The sequence below is a fragment of the Schistocerca americana genome, chromosome 2, assembly GCF_021461395.2.
Source record: "Schistocerca americana isolate TAMUIC-IGC-003095 chromosome 2, iqSchAmer2.1, whole genome shotgun sequence".
NCBI lineage: Eukaryota > Metazoa > Arthropoda > Insecta > Orthoptera > Acrididae > Schistocerca > Schistocerca americana.
In genome coordinates this window covers 658,224,660-658,241,076 of record NC_060120.1, presented here as the reverse complement: position 1 = coordinate 658,241,076, position 16,417 = coordinate 658,224,660, and the positions used below count along the sequence as shown (strand labels likewise).

Below are 16,417 nucleotides of genomic sequence, written 5' to 3'. Positions count from 1 at the left end.
TAGAAGGCTACAACTCAGTTGCCAGAATCTTCTGTCCACATACATTTTCTGATGCAGGTTTCATACCGGTGTGTGGAAACCTGTGCGATCTGAAAAACTGACAAGCCACATCGCGACGATATTTGGTGGTAGTTTTCTTTATGCGTAGAATCTGTCGAAACGGCTGACTGAAGTCACTGTGACGTACTCATATGAGTAGGCTACGATAATCGGTTTCAGTCGCTGCCAAATATCTTTGGGCGATATTTGAATTACTAATGTGTGAAGTTGTCCCGAATAATTGTAAAATGATGTTTGCTCGTCTTTAGATATGACACAACTGAAATCTCCTCCCAGAATTACACTCAAAGGGTGAAAACCAGTGCTGTATAGCCGTAACAGAAACCACATATTTCCACTTTGTGATTCGTTTCCAAACGCCGGCCTTTGTGGCCGAGAGGATCTAGGCGCTTCAGTCTGGAACCGCGCGACCGCTACGGTCGCAGCTCCGAATCCTGCCTCGGGCATGGATGTGTGTGATGTCCTTAGGTTAGTTAGGTTTAAGTAGTTCTAAGTTCTAGGGGACTGATGACCTCAGATGTTAAGTCACACAGTGCTCAGAGACATTTGAACCATTTTTTTTTCCGTTTCCAAACAAGCATAAATATTCTCAACTTCAGGTCGTATAGCCGAATGAATGTACCTCTCTCAGAGGGGAGTAGGGTCTGCAGGGTACATGGGATTCGATGCTTGAGCGTGACCATAGTTCCTGCAACAGATAATTTGCTATTAGAGGCTTCCTGAAGAAAGGTAACGTCTAGATCAGCAGCATAAAAATATCGGTGGAAAGTTAACACATTGGTATCAGACGCTATTCGGTTGAGATTTAAGGTTGCAAATTTGTAACTTTGCGTTTGGAGACTCTGCCAGTCCTCGGTATCAGCGCAAGAAATGTGGTCTGATGTTCGACACTGGCTGACCTCCATCGGTTCTGTGTTCTCCTACTGCGATGTATCAGTTGCACTGCAGCTGGAGACGCTGTGACATTCCTCATCCTCTTTGCTTCGAGTTTGCACTCCATTGTATATATTAAAATGGATATTTCTCACAGCTTTGCTTCCAGCAGTGCCTTAACAGTAGTTCTACTGTACGCGTTTCGGATTTAGTGTCTATGGAAGAAACAATATTGCGCATTCCTTGCTTAGCCACAACCTGAGAGATCTTTCTCAGAATGAATTTTCTCTCTTTAGTGAAGTATGTGCTGATCAGAAACTTCATGGCAGATTAAAACTGTGTGGCAGACCAGAAGGCGAATCTGTGAGCATTCCTTGTTTTTGCACAAGTGCTCCAACCGTATTAATATACTAAGTAGTTTCAAATCAGTGCATACTCTCCTGTAGAGTAGAAATTACTTCTGTAAACAATCCCCCAGGCTGTGGCGAAACCGTATCTCCACAATATCCTTTCTTCCAGCAGTGCTAATGCCACAAGGTATAATGGAGAACTTTCTTGAAATTTGGAATGTAGAAGATGAGGTACTGTCGGAAGTAAAACTGTGAGGAGGGTCGTTACTTGTGCTTTGGCAAAGCACTTGCTTACGAAATGCAAAGTTTCCAGCTTCGAGTCTTGGTATGGAACGCAGTTTTAATCATTCACGAAGTTTCAAAACAGTGCACACTGTGCTGCGAAGTCAAAATTCATTCTGGAAATGTGTGAAACTTGTTTAAAGAGTAATAAGATAATAGCGCCGCTAAGTAGTTCGGCCGTCACAAGATGAAGTTCCTCAAACATATAGTTAACTTACTAAATTTAGGCAACTCAGGTACGTTTGACGTGCGCTGGAAGCCGTTCGGTCTTTTGGTGCTGTAGCGATCAGATAACCAAGCAAAAATATTCAGACTTCGGCTACGCACACGAAAGTCGAAAAATTGGATGCACTTTTTTGTGACTAATTAGTTATTAGTGATAATGATAACAAGCGCTCAAAATGTTGACCTTGAGCTATAAAGCGATTCCATATAGACCGTACTGCCGTTTGACTTTCATCTGAACTTACTGCAGCACAGTCTAGAGCTGTACGGCATTTCATGTCTTCGGGAGTAGTCGGTGCTTTCTTGTAGCCCCATTGTTTTATTTTCCCCTAGATATGTGTACAGATAGATTAAGTCTGGTCAGAATTCAGGCCATTTCATATTTTCCAAATGAAAAAAATCCAAGAATCTCCAAATGTTCTGTTAAGACAGTCTCCATTTATCTGTGCTGAATGGGCGGAAAATCCGTTACGTTGGTACCACAGGGATTGCCTTAGGTCAATTGGGATGTCTTCCAATAACTGATAACTGCAGCAGTATATCTGTTGGGAACTGCAGGTAACTGTCGTTATTAAAAGCCCTGTCAATAAGACGGAGATTAATGATGCGATTCTTGAAATGCTTGCATCCCACGTTGGTCGTCCTCTTGTCTCAGCCAGCGTGGACTTCCAACTGACCAACAGTGTGTTTTGCGAAGATCAGTTTGCTCATCGTTTTTAAACGTTACTTCTGCAGCTGCATTTACATGTGCACCTACATCTATACTCTACAAACTACCGTTAACTGCATAACAGAGTGTGCACCCCATTATATCAGTTATTAGGGCCCTTTCCCCTCCCATTCACTTATGGAGAGCGGGAAGAATGATTGTTTGAATGGCTTTGTGCGAGCTATAGTTAATCTAATATTTTCTGACGATACCTACGAGAGCGACATGTAGGGTATAGTATCATGTTTCTAGAGTCATCAATTACAGTTGGGTCTTGAAATTTTGTGAGTAGTCTTTCTTGAAGTATAACTTCGTAAGTTCCCGCGGCCAGTCAGTCAACATAAAAGTTTTCTGTGTGTGGTACGGCATCATGTTGTATAAAACTAGTTCTGGAGAAAAACCGTTTCGGCCACTGTTGCAGCGCCCTACTTCTCGGTCTTCTGGTGCGTTCTGTCGTTTTCTTGGAGTAGTTAATGTCATCCATAAACAAAATTTTACATAGAAACGGCGCATCACCTTGCAGTTTTCTTTAACATCATTCGCAGAACTGTAACTAACTGTGAATGCCACTGTTACGAAGTTGTTAATGCAGAAAAATGTGGAAAGGATGAAGTTTGTTCTACCGTAGTATTCGCATGTCTTTCCTTTGTGGGTCCCACGTCGCACGTTCAAGCTTCTTCGAAGCGACATTTCGAATAAACATTACCGCTGCTTAAACATCAATAGCATTTCTTTCGTCCGTTACTATTCCTTTACGTTGGTTTATTTTATTCTCCACACTTCCAGTTCATCGAGCTTTTTTTATAACTGTCGCAAAGACAGAATAAAGACAAATCATCATTGTTTGACACGACCAGGATATCTTTCAGCATACAACCGCACCACTATTTTATGTAGAGACTTCGAAAAGTGAGTTATTCATTGTTATTCCAGGCCAAGTAAATTATACTCAATGAGGCATCACATATCATTGTGACACTGTTTTTCAACATTAATCAATAAGTGTCTGTAAACCACAGTCCGAATGTTCTACCAATCTTTAAATTCCTCGACGAGAGTAATTAGGTCCTTGGTCGAGCCTTTAAGAACTGCTGTAATCGAGCTCATCTTTACAAAATGTCTTTCCCGCTCCAGATGTTCTTTCAGTTTGCAGAAAAGAATGGAATCTGGACATCGCCAATCACCACACCTAAGTCTATGAGGAGTGGGTCAAATTGTTGTCACCAGTTCACTACGGCTTAACTCGATATTGCATTTGGTCCAGATACCATCAGAACTTCACGATCAGTCTGTGTGCAATTTAAACTTTTGCCCACAGGAATCGTGGTGTTCTACGTATTTCAGCACTGGAGTACGTTTCCAGTCGCTGCGCCATTTCACTCGCACACTGTGTTGCACCTGTTGTTCACACCTCAGCAGAACTCTGTCTGCAGGAAACCCAGAACATGTATTCTCTTCTGACAATGCCCCAGTCTCATTGCGTAATGGGCTTAGCGTGGGATGAAACGTATAACTTACTTTCAAACGTCCCTATGACATATTTAGGCGATATTTGGCATAATCGTGAACCATATCCATGTGAAAGCCCATGAAGCGGTTCACACTGAGGCAGGGAAAGTTAGCTCGTATACTCCAGGGCGGCAGCCATAGGACGCAGATATCTGTATAGCTTTGCCCGACGCAACAGGGCGTGCTGGTCAGTCCACGCAGCTCCTACAGTACGACACACGGGAAGCGCAGTTTCAAATCATTCAGTTTGTTTAAAACAATTGTTTTTGCTGATGAAGCAAACTTAAATCCCTTTTACTACTTTTATTTTCCGCTTAAAAATCCAAAAATAGTGTTTTGGGATTCGTTTGTGCGTGGTCTCCACTGTATACTGATTTGCATTGTATTCTGAAGAAACTATTGCCTTAGCAGCACGCCGATGTTGCATCGTTTTTTGTTTTTTTTTCCTTTATTGTAATATCATTCCTCTGCCATATGGGCAGGGGAGGGCTGCCAGTGGCACAGTCCACTGCTCTTCAGCCAAATGGCTTTAACAAAAATACAAGGGGAACATTTACATAAAAAATAGGGATAAAATGGGGACATAAAATACAGTAAATGGAGATGATAGGAGTTAAAACATATACTAATACGGGACCTTGGGGGACAATTAAAAAGTCGACATAAAGTTAAAAGAACACAGCTGTCAATTCGTTGTGAACTTAAAATCGATGGAGTGAAACATAAGAGTCAGCCACAGTATAAAAATCACACAGAGCGAGACACTTAAAAAACAAAACCATTGGAAACGACAGAACACTCAAATACAATAAAAACCGCTGGTAGGGCACTGCTGAAGGACTAGAGGTAGGAGGAAAAAAGAGGGGAGGGGGGCATGTGGGCGGGAGGAAGAGGAAAAGGGAGGACAGGGGACGCACCAAGACGCAGGAAATGGGCCAGGCAGGAAATGAAGAGGGAAGATAAGGCAGGAGGGAGTGCAGAGACGCTGAAGGGGAGCACAGGAGAGGGACGGGTGTGGAAGGGGAAAAGCCACTCAGGAGAAGGGAGGGCGAGGAGAAGGAGCCCTGAGGAGGAGGCAGGAGGATGGCGGGGTTTGAGTTGGTAGGAAGGGTAGACGCCAGCAGGGTAGATGCTGGAAGCTGCATTTGGAAAGGAGGTGGGGGGTGTAAAGATGGAGAGAGGGTGGGACACAATGGTAAAGGCGTGGCAATGCGCTGGGGGTGGAGAGGCAGGGAGACACCAGAGGGTGACGGGGATCGAGTTGGTGGACAATATACAGGGTGTGGATGTGATCAAACAAAAGGAGTAGGTGGGGAAAGAGGATGGGGTCATAGAGGATGCATGTGGGGGTCAGAAGGTAGATGTGGAAGGTGAGGTGGAGTGCATGGAGTTCAAGGATTTGGAGGGCTTTGTAGAACCTGGGAGAGGTGGAAATCCAACTACGCTAGGATAACAAAGGGTGGGGCAGATCAAGGATTTGTAGGCGTGAAGAATGGTGGAAGGATGCAGTCCCCATGTCCAGCTGAACAGGAGTTTCAGGAGGCAGAGTCTGTAATGAGCTTTGTGTTGGCCTGTAAGGAGACGGGAAGTCCAGGTGAGGTCACAGGCGAGGGTGAGGCCAAAGAATTTGAAGTTAGGAGTGAGGTGGATAGGATGGCCATAAATGGTGAGGTAGAAATCATGGAGGCGAAAGGAGTGAGTGATGCTGCCTATGATGATCGCTTGGGTCTTGGAGGGGTTGATACGGAGGAACCACTTGTTGCACCAAGTGGTGAACTGGGCAACATGGGTTTGGAGGGAACGTTTCGGATGTTGAAGGGTAGGATAAAGGGCTAGGAAGGCGGTGTCATCAGCCAATTGGAAGAGATGAACAGGCAGGGGAGGTTTGGGCACATCAGCAGTGTACATAAGATAGAGAGGAAATGATGGAGCCTTTGGGCATGCCAGTGGAGGTACAGAAGGTGCGTGAGTTGGAATTGAGGATAGTGACACAGCATGGAAGACAGGAGAGGAAAGAAGCAATGAGACGGATGAAACTGATAGGGAGAGCATAGGTCTGGAGTTTAAAGAGGAGCCTAGAATACCAGACACAGTCATAGACGTTCTGGAGGTCAAGGGAAACATAGATAGTGGAGCAATGGGAGTTAAATTGGAGGGAAAACTGATTGGTAAGTTAAGGAGCTGGCCATTGGTTGAGAAGGAAGGCTGGAAGCCACACTGGATAGTGAGAAGCAGGTGGTGCTGGTTAAGGTGGCAGTGAATACGATAGGAGCACGAGATGAGGCAGATGGGATGATAGGAAGCGGTATCCGAGCGGGTTTATTGGGTTTAGGGAACAGCAGGACATGAGAAGTCTTCCACAGGTTGGAGTAAAAGCCAGTGGAGAGGAGGACATTGTCTAGGGTAGTAAGGACAGCCAGGGAGGACTAGAGGGATTCCTTCAGGTGGAGGTGGATGACCAAATCATGACCAGGGGCGGTGTTGCATTTTGAGGAGAGGACAAATGTGATGTCATGTGAAGTGATGGGAGTGTTGATGTCTTTGGGGGGTAACTGATCCAAGTACTAGAAGCTAGGGGCGAGTGGTCGTATAGAGGTATCAGTGCAGTCAAGGATGGTGGGGAAGAAGGAGTAATCAGGAATGGAGATGACCTCAGAGAGGTGGGAAGCAAAATGGTTAGCCTTACTGAGGTTATCAGGAAAGGGAGGATAGGGTAATATGGGGTAGGGTGGCTACCAGTAAGGTGGTGGAAGGCTGACCACTACTTGGACGAGTTGACAGGGAGGGTGGAGTTGAGGTGCGTGCATGTCTGGTGCCAGTCCAGCGTTTCTTTCCTGTAAGGAGGTTCTGGATGCGTTGCTGTAGTTACCGGTGGCGGATGAGTGTATCCCGATCACGGGGGTGAAGGGAGGATCCTGCGGGATTCACAAAGAAGAAGGACAGCCTGTGGAGGAAGTGGAGGGCGGTGACGGCGGATGAGTTTGGTAGGGGCATGGGCCTTCACAGCATCAGTGATGGTCTTCTGAAGGAAGGAAGAAACATGGGTGATGTCAGGAATTTGGAGGGGCAGCTGAGCAGGGGGCTGCAGTGGGGCCATGGAGACAGTGAGAAAGATGGGGAGCTGGTCACAACCAACAGGATCAAGGATGTCCATGGCGATGCGAACAAGGAGGTTAGGGGATGTGAGGATAACATTGGGGCTGGAGTTACTTTCAGGACAGGTGTGTTGTTGGAGAGGAACAAGGTCACCATGGAGGATGGCAGGGAACTGATGACACTGCCAAAGGGTGGCAGGGTCACGGCTGTGGATGTTGAGGTCGGCAGCAATCACATAGGTGGCGAAGGTATGGTCAACATGGGAAATGAAGTCTAGGGGAGAGGAGCTGCAGAACAGATACAGATAGTGGCAAAGGTGATGGTGAGGGAGGGAAAAAAGATGCTGAGGAGAAGGTGTTCAGTTGGGTCGTTGAGGAGGGGTTGTGGCCGGACAGGGAGATGCTTGAGGTGGCCAACATGGACCCCACCTCGGGCAATGGGAAGGGGATTTTCGGAGTGGTGAAGGAGATAGGGAGAGGAGTGGACAGCATGGTGAGGTTGGAGGAAGGTTTCATTAAGGATGAAGTCAACCTCGTGCTGGGATAGGGTATGCTTGAAGAGGTATTTGTTGGCAGGGAGGGAGCGAATCTTGATGTAGAGGAGGTGGTACTGGTGATGCTCCAGGAGGTGGGAGGGGGGAAGGAAGCAGGGTGAGGAGGGAGGGGCTTAAAGGAGGGTGTCGAGGCAGGCAAAGGCAAAGTGTGCCTGGTTGTGGGAGTAGTTGGTATAGGTATTTAAGTGGAAAACAGAGTGGGCGGCGAGGGAAATCTGCTGGAGGGTGTGGGGTCGCTGGAAGGAGTGGATGTTCTGTAGGACGATGGTTAGAAACTGTATGATGCCTTGTGCTGCAGGGGGAGGGTGGAGGGAATTGTTCGGGTGGATGGGCAGTTCGTTGGGGCGAACAGGGACAGTGAGCTCAGGGTTGGTGGGAGGGGGTTTTGCTTTGCATTTGGAGAAGAAGGTGGGGTGGAGTTTGTTGCAGGTGTTGCAGAAAGGGGGAGAGGCGAGGATAGGACACTGTTTAAGGAAGGGGGAGGCTTTACAATGGGGGCAGGTGAGGCGTTCTTGCAGTTTTGGGTGTGGTGGTTGTGTTGCATTGAATTCGCCCTGAAGTAACGAATTCATCACATAGATTTCCAGATCGAGAATGGTCTCGTAATTTCATTTGGATGATAGAGGAGATTTTTTCGAATCTGCTCACAATCATTGAAATTATACTTACTGACAGAGTAGAAACAGGAGACAATGCATAAAAAAAATATACAGGGTGAACCTTAAAAAACCGACAAAAAACAGGACTGGAAATGGAGGAAGGCAGGCCTATGAAAATGTGCCCAGAAATGCATCGTTGCCATGGTTGATGGCGCTGACGAATGAAAGTTCCTCTGACCACATGGCGTGTGTTCCTTGCAGCGTGCGTGATTAACGCAGCGTACTGTAAGCAGCATAATGGTCCAGTATCCGATCTGAGAACAAGTCGAGACGGTGTTTGTGTATAGCCAAGTAGCAGCAGAGAGGCAGTACGTCTATACTAAAACGAGTTCACTCACAGACACCAACCACATCACACAACATTTCATGACCTTTCTTGTGCGTTTGTGTGATGATGGGTCCTTTCAGACACACGACTGTGCGTACACCAGAACCGGAGGAACAGGTTCTACAGGATTCTGAGATGAACCCTAGTATAGACTCCACACAATTGGTCGTCCAACATGGTGCTAGCCTAAGTATGATTATGTGTATCCTGTATGCGAGACGCTACTATCCCAATCGCCTGAAACGAATACAAGGATTACTGGCAGCGGATTTCCCTCTACAGGAAGGATTTTGTCGATGGGTTTGCACCAGACGATCACAATTATGGAATTTCTGTCATCAGTCCTCTTCACCGACGAAGCATTCTGCTGCTTACATTACGCTCCATCAATCATCTAGCCTAAAACACACAAGGAACACATGGAACGTTGTCAGAGTGACTCGTTCGCCCGCGCCATCCACCGTGGCAACAATGCATTTCTGGACAGATGTTCATATCACCTTTTTCCCTCCATTTCCAGTCCGGAATCCGTCCGTGCAGTTGATCGGATTCATTAATGTTCACCCTGTACAAGTAAGAGGTCACTGAAAGCAGTTTGAGGTGAGACGATAGACCAGGGAACCACAAAGGTCACCACACTTATAACGGTTCTCGAGCAGGAGCACCAAGAGTTACGTAAGTCGATGGCTCACACGCCATTGGACACTCTTTTGCAGTGCCACTGTTCGGCACCCAAAGCATCGTAAGCAAACACAGATAAGATCTCCAGTGCACCCATTCGCGATTGCTTGCACACTCCGGAAGTTCGATGAGAAGAAACGCTTTTTTAGAGAAGTGCCAGAAAGCACTATTGCGAACGAAACATAAAAAGCTGTACTTCTCCCAGAAAGTGTCAGATACCATAGACGCTATCTCGAAAATAGAATAAGAATCCACAATTTTGGGATCCTGTAAAGACTTGTGTCAGTGCTGGACGTTGGCATTGCAAAACCAAATGTGTAAGGAACATAAGAAATTCCTTAATTAGCAAATATGAATGAACTAGAGGTTAGAGAGAGTAACTCGACTATACCGACGAGGACTCATCTCGCTAAACAGACAGAGATATGGAAAGAGAGTGTGATGTCTTGTTTCATGTTAAATGATAGGACGCACATTACTGATTATCCTCCTACATTTAAGAACGGACCAGGGGTGGTGAGCAGAGTTTTCTAAGAAAAAATGCAGAAATGCGAGTTTTTCTTTTTAGGGAACACTCGGTACAAAGTTATTTCTTCTTATGATTTCTTCGGAGAGAATCTTTATTACCTCTTCCTACGCCTTCTTCTCTGAGAACTTGCACCGCCTGAATCCACGCCTGCTGGGCTGCCACGGCACCAGAACAGATGTATCGGGGGCTTAGAGATATTTCAGGCTGGTTCGCACTTCGCCGTTGGTGAAGGTCGTCGGTGTGCCACCAATGTCTGGTTCTGCAACCACTTCCACCTCCACCTACCATGGTGAGATCGAGACACAACCACAAGACAATATGTAGGGCCATTAAAGCCGTTTTGTAGAATATCATAACTTGAAGCTCCACCTTGGAGATTTGTATTCAGATTCAATGACCATCTTGCTCTCAGCTCTGACCACGGGTTCAATATAGTCCTCTTCTTTAGTACTGTCTTTTCTGCTAACGTCACGACAGTCATGGTACAACTTTACCATTGCAATTGTTTCATTTACACGATTATCGGAATCTTACCCCTGACCCTTGTATCAGATGTGGTAAGGTGTCAATAGAATGATGTTATCACTGCTTGCCGAATATTTTCTTTAACGGAATTGAAATCTGGTTTCAGAGGACAGAGCGGATCAGGTTGTAGAAAGGGGCCCAAATCAGCTGCTGCTAGTTGCACAAACATACAAACTTTATTAGCTAAAACACTTAATCACACATGCCCTTAAAAGAATTCAGAAACAATGCGGCTGAAGGCCAGAACACAAGTAATTAAAATTGCGTTAAGGAATACACGTGGATGAAGGCCTTAGTTACAAAAAGAAGAACTGAGGGCTTACGGCCTGGATAACAAGATCTCCAGTAAGGAAATTTTAAAAGGTCTTAGACGAATACCTTCCAAATTTTAATTTAAGTAGGCTGAAGGCCTTAATCTTAAAATATTTCACATAAGGTTCGGCTGAAGGCCACATACTGAACATTAAAACAAACTAAATTAATACACAGCTGAAGGCCTCACACAATACTTGAGACAAAAAAAAAAAAATCGCAATCCCAAACAGCCGAACATTGGTGCTCAGAAGTTTTCCAAGGGTCGGCTTTGGGAGGAACAGGTTAAGTGAGACAGGCAGCCAAGTATAACACTAAATATTAGGGTGACAGCACGACCTAGGGACAGCTGAAGAACCACCCAACAACCCAATCAATTCTCTTCCACCCAACCAGCGGCACGACAACCGGAAATATCAGCGAAGACTACGTCTTGGTAATTGGCGTCTAAACACAGTCAAGGTACAATACGTGGTGTCACCGCCAGACACCACACTTGCTAGGTGGTAGCCTTTAAATCGGCCGCGGTCAGTTAGTATACGTCGGACCCGCGTGTCACCACTATCAGTGATTGCAGACCGAGCGCCGCCACACGGCAGGTCTAGAGAGACTTCCTAGCACTCGCCCCAGTGAGACTTTGCTAGCGATGGTTCACTGACAAAATATGCTCTCATTTGCCGAGACGATAGCATAGCCTTCATCTACGTCATTTGCTACGACCTAGCAAGGCGCCATTACCGGTTACTATTGATACTGTAAAACATGTACCGTCAAGAGTGACGTTCACCATTTACGGATTAAAGTTAAGTATTCCAACAGCTACGTCCTTTTTTGCTAAAGTCTAATTTCCTTGTCCTCTTCCAGACTTCACGCCAGCCTGCGTGAGCTAAAACGCGTGCCTTTCGGCTTCCTCTCATACCGGTGCTGGCTCTCCTGCCAACCCACAACACAATAACCACTCAAGGAAACAAAAATAGAGAACTACATCAAGCTGTCGAACTACACGCCATGATGGACAGCATCAACACAGCGAGGTAAACACACTGCCAGAAAACTACACTAACGACCAGGGCAGGTAACCGGATCGTTAATGCCCATAAGGCAGAAGATAACGCTGGTGTACTTCACTAATAAGTTACAATCATTTCAATAGTTGAACACCATACAGGAAGATGGCTGCAAAATTTGTCGACTTCAGCACACCAACACGTTACTGCTTGTGGGAACGGCCCAGGAAGTAACAACCGGCAATGAACGAAGAGATGTTACAGCAGCTGACGTTTCGTAACAGGTTAATTGAATACTCAACTCCAGTATCCAGGTTGTGGGCAACGAACTTTGCAGCTCTGGCAGGTAGAGCCTCGTAACTCCGGCCGTGCATGCACGCCGCCGGTGGTCCTGGCCTGACCACACGTCGTGGAGACTTCCTCGCTGCTCTGTCGCAACCGACCGACTACCCACCCACACCACCACACGGAAAATACAGCGGTCACACCAAAGATGGTACAGCAGTACTAGAATCGATAAACGCTGCTGCTGCCATTGACGGAGGGAAGTGAGCAACTCTTTCAGGCAGTGACTGAGGGAGCAATAAGGTGCCACTCAATGGTGAGAAAATGAGAAAAGAAAAAGGCGACGGCTCAGGAATTAACAGAATTGTGCTTCTGGTTTCATTTAGTAATCATTTAACTCCTAATTCATTATTTTGGAAGGTGATTTACTGACGTTTCTCAGATTCAGCGTCCAATTTTCACACCTCCGATTTTGAATCACGCAGCCGTAAGTTAACAGAACGTGCAACAGGCTGACATGTCTTCAGAAGGTAAAGTTAGACAGCCTTATGCGAAGCAACATGCTTCTCAGGCACTTCTGGATCCTCTCACTAATTGATCTCCCATTGGCCACATGATCTCACACGGACTGACTCATTTCTTCTTTTTCCAACTGTCTACTGCCCAGCCCTCAGGCACCACTGCTCGGCAGTTTTGTTCGTTGTCCCACATTCTACTCTCCTGGGCTCTGAGTTTCTTCTTTTATCTTGTCGTTGGTGGGCTCAGTTTGCTATTTCATCCAATGAATTATCGACACAGCTAATCATAGCTAACCGTCTTTGTACACGGCGACAAATTTCTACTGCTGCGAATCGAAAATTCCCTTGGTGGCCACTGCGGAAGTCATGTAGCATGAGAACTTCACTGTTGGCTGCTGGTTCTCTAGCCGACTGCTTGAAGTGCTTTCATCAGTTGGTAAGGAGGCTGCAACCTAACAACAAATCCGCTTGTTTGCAATGGGAAAGCCTTCTCTCCACTCAAGTGTCTCCAGGCGTTTGTGATAATACTCCGCTGTCAGAAAGCTTTTCAGAACGAAGGAAACACTTCCTTAAATTTTACTTGCCTGGTTCTTGGGAAAGCCTCACGCCCAGGTACAGTCGGAACCGAGCCCTTTCGACCTGACCGCCTGCCGGCGAAGTGTTACAACTTACAGCAAGAAAGGTTATTTACGTTGACATTCCCATTTTGTCAAATATATGTTGCTTTCGGTACCAAGTATCTTCATCACTCTATTCTCTACCATACAGTCTTCGAAATGGCACTCCCAAGTAGGTGTGCCACTTGATAAAAGTTTGCCTCTTGACAGAACCAAATAATTTTCTTTCTGTTTATGATGATCGCTGTTCTAATGAGCAGTACATCAGAAATATCTGGTAACTATCAAACTACGGCTGGTAGCAAAATTAAGGAACTACGGCTGATCTTACATGCTGTAACTGTAACGAAAAGTATATAAATGTGAAAATTTGATTTCATCGCTTTGTGGTTACAAAAACTTGAATAATCAATACAGGCATGCACAATGAAAACTTGTTTTGTTTTATTAAGATAACGAAATCTCAAATACTAAATTACAATTTGTGTACTGTAGCACTGTGATAACAATGCTGGTTTCGCAATCATTTTAGAGGGCCTGCTGAAATGTAACGGCTCTGAGTTCTTTTGTGTGAAAACTTTTAAACTTTTCAAATACAACAAACTTTATAAACATTCTAGCTTTATTCTTCATGTCTACATATTTATTGTTCAACATAATCACTGTGGCGACGAACGCACGTCTCACAAGAGAGACCACTCTGGTGATATCGTCACTGCGGACTGTTTGTTGATCAAGCGACAACCACACCACTGCTTTGCGACGGATCATCACTGTGGCAGTGAAGACCTCGAAATGGGCTTTAAATTTTGGAAAAGTTCCAAATCCGATGGGGCCAATTGGGAGTGCACGGAGGATGATCGATGACAGTGATTGTTGCAGATGTCGCACCGGGGTCGCGTATGGTCTGACAGTGTCATTCTGAAGGAGAGAGTGCTCCATTTGTGGACGCACACTTCGAATTCGAAACTCCATCACAGCACGATATTTCTCAGACACCGACAAGTTACGTAGTACACCGCCAGGTTACACGCTACAATTGGGGGCCCTCCTGTGTCAGAGGGCTGCCAATATGTAGGCACGACGAATGCTGGTGTTCAATGTTAATAACGTTTGTTTCATTCAAAAGTTTTAAGAGTTTTCACATCATACCAATGCAGAAAAATGGTTACACAAAAATTTATTTTTATTGTTGCAATTTATCTATCAAATAAGTAAATTCACTCAACAAGGCAGCTATTTTCATTTTCATTATCAGTGTGTTTATTATTTAAGATTGCCTATAATTCACAGTCTCTCTGAAAATTTAGAGAAACTTTCAAAAAATAATGAGCTGTGTTTTTCTGATATTACATTAATAGTAATTCCTTTTTGATTTTAAAGTTTTTCATGTGATATGTTGATTCTTGTGGAATGTAATGTGTTGATAGCTCGAACTTTATTAAAAATGAGCCTTTACTACTTTCTACGAAATTTACGCATTTTTAAATCTGATAGGTTTCGTGAAGAATGGCATATGATAAGAACCACAAAATTAAAACAATTTTTAGATTGTTTCTACAATTTTGCTTATTTAATTGTTTACAGATGCTTTAGAGGGATCACTGGCTCAAACTACACTAATCCCAGTTTGGTCATCTGTTAGTTCTTTATGTCTTGGAAAAAGTATGGTAGCATGTCGAAATTTGAATTTATAGCCCAGACAGGGAATGAATATGGGTTACCTGGAAGTAGGCAGAAGTGAAAGCGGCTCGTCGTAGGCTACACGGAACTGAAGGTAAAACGCTTGCCGAGTTCCTTAACCATCTTAGACAGTTGGCCTCCCTCTAAAACTTCTAATAGAATCACTGTTATCACCAAAGCAGCCGACTGATTCTTAGAAAGAATGAATACCAGATACAGATCAACAATGGAAGAACTGTTATCGTTCCCTTGTGCCAGCCGTACCCACATGAAGATATATTGAGAAATACCGTCACTAAGACATATGAAAGCTCTTTAACATTGGGTGAAAAACTTACCACTCGACGTCAGGATGTGTTGGAGTGCTTCGCTCGCGAGCCACAGGCTAAGTCAGTCAGCAGTCGTCGGAACTCGGTGGTATCGTCGTTGTTGATAAGGCAAGTGGCCTGTTGCGTAAGGGCAGTAGACTGCATTCGACCTAGCGGGCTGGGCGTTGTAATTCCTTCATTGTCTATTCAGGGAGAGACTGTGGCCTGTTTTACTTTCAGTTTCATTAGAACTGTGCTGATTGACAACCATACGTTAGTTTCTGTTAACACGGATATTGGGACGTCAAATAACCGCACGAATGTCAAGACGATGTGAAGATTTTACGTGCACGACACGGTAGTGTTTCCCTACCAGCGACGGACTCAGAAGAATAACCACAGAAAGCGGCTTGTAGCTACTGTTGTTACGTGTTGGTTCAAACGGCTCTGAGCGCTATGGGACTTAACATCTGAGGTCATCAGTTCCCTAGAACTTAGAACTACTTAAACCTAACTAACCTAAGGACATCACACACATCCATGCCCGAGGCAGGATTCGAACCTGCGGTTTCAGACTGAAGCGCCTAGAACCGCTCGATCACACGTATTGCACGTTGCTTTGTGCAGAGTAAAGTATCTTAGTCCAGGGAAGGGCCAGAGGTCATCCGTAATTATTGACAATGTTTCTGTCGAAATTAACAACTCAAGCTGTGAATTAAGTTGTAATTTTATTCACATACAGTTGCGAAAGATTCTCAAATGTGTTAACTGGTTACGCAGAAGACAACACGGTCACATTATCAAATGTGTGATACCAGACTATATGTGTCGTTGTCTTCCGGAACAAAAATGTTGCAGCTGTTTAAATCGGATTATTGACTGAGAAAAACTGCAAAAGTACTCAATAATATCTTGATAAGCTTTCAGGCCGGCCACTGTAACCGAGCGGTTCTAGGCGTTTCAGTCCGGAACCACGCTGCTGCTACGGTCGCCGGTTCGAATCCTGCCTCGGGCATGGATGTATGTGATGTCCTTAGGTTAGTTAGCTTTAAGTAATTCTAAGTTCTTGGGGACTGATGACCTCAGAAGTTAAGTCACATAGTTCTCAGAGCCATTCGCACCATTTTTGAACAGAAATACATGTAGTTTATGAAGGAGATTAATCGGGAGTTCGGAGAAGCCAAGGCGAAATGGCTGCTTGAAGAATGCGAAGAAATCGAAAATGATTGTCGGTAGGAGCGACTCAGCATGTAGAAAAGTCAAAACAACTTTCGGTGAATTGAAAAACAAGGGTGGCGACATTAAGAG

At 45.0% G+C, this 16,417-nt stretch overlaps 1 protein-coding gene across 1 annotated transcript in view; it reads right to left on the bottom strand.

The window, feature by feature from the left end:
* The window catches only part of LOC124595674, an 87,709-nt gene extending 72,538 nt beyond the window's left edge, over window positions 1-15,171 (bottom strand). The window contains exon 1 of the mRNA XM_047134528.1: window positions 15,140-15,171. The gene's annotated coding sequence lies outside the window, so the exon portion shown is untranslated. The remainder of the gene's footprint in view (window positions 1-15,139) is intronic.
* Window positions 15,172-16,417: the final 1,246 nt, after the last annotated feature.